This window comes from Pseudophryne corroboree, chromosome 11, assembly GCF_028390025.1.
Source record: "Pseudophryne corroboree isolate aPseCor3 chromosome 11, aPseCor3.hap2, whole genome shotgun sequence".
NCBI classification, from domain to species: domain Eukaryota; kingdom Metazoa; phylum Chordata; class Amphibia; order Anura; family Myobatrachidae; genus Pseudophryne; species Pseudophryne corroboree.
This window is the reverse complement of record NC_086454.1, coordinates 282,500,247-282,501,061: the sequence shown is the minus strand read 5'-3', so window position 1 is coordinate 282,501,061 and position 815 is coordinate 282,500,247.

Below are 815 nucleotides of genomic sequence, written 5' to 3'. Positions count from 1 at the left end.
ACCGAGCGAACAACTCGGAATGAGGGCCCATGTTTTTTGTCAAATGAACCAGTGAAAACCATTAATGTACTGTAAGCATCTGTTTGGTTTGGTTTCCAAAAAAAAAATAAGCTTAAGAGCTTCTATATTCATGATTTTTAGTTGAATATCAAAATGTACTTGATGTGGCACACAATAAAGTTTATACCTAAAAGATTTTGGACTCAGATATTGCAGAGATTCAGTACTTGGCAATTTTAAAATAATTTAATGTTTTAAAAATTGCCCCGCTTTTAAGTTTTTACTTAAAACAAATACATTTTGAGGATTTAAAACAAACACACATGTTCAAGCATTATCGCAAAAAATTGCACCAAAAAAAAAAAAAAAAACATTTTAAAAAACTGCACATGTTTTTGTTATAAAAAAAAACAAAAAAAAAAAGCAAGGAGCAAAAAAACACATTCAAAAAACAAACACACCTTAAGGGAGCATAGGCATGCAATCTGTTTTTTGCCAAAAAAAACATCCTTAAAACTTTAAAAATTACATTAAAGAAATTGAACACACATTTTAAGAACAATAATACAAAACAAACTTACCATCCTGCGTGGGTCGGTCCGAATCCCGGACATGAGTAGCAGACACCACCTCGCCAGGAATCAATGCCCGCACAGGCTCCTCCCAGTCCCGATAGCTTACACGTAAAGGTGGCCCACCTCCGGTTCTACGTGCAGATTTGGACTCTTTGGCCATCTTGGCCTTGACACGCCGCTTAATATCGTAAAATCGCTTGCGGCACGTGTCCTCTGTCCGCCTCACCACACCCTCACTAT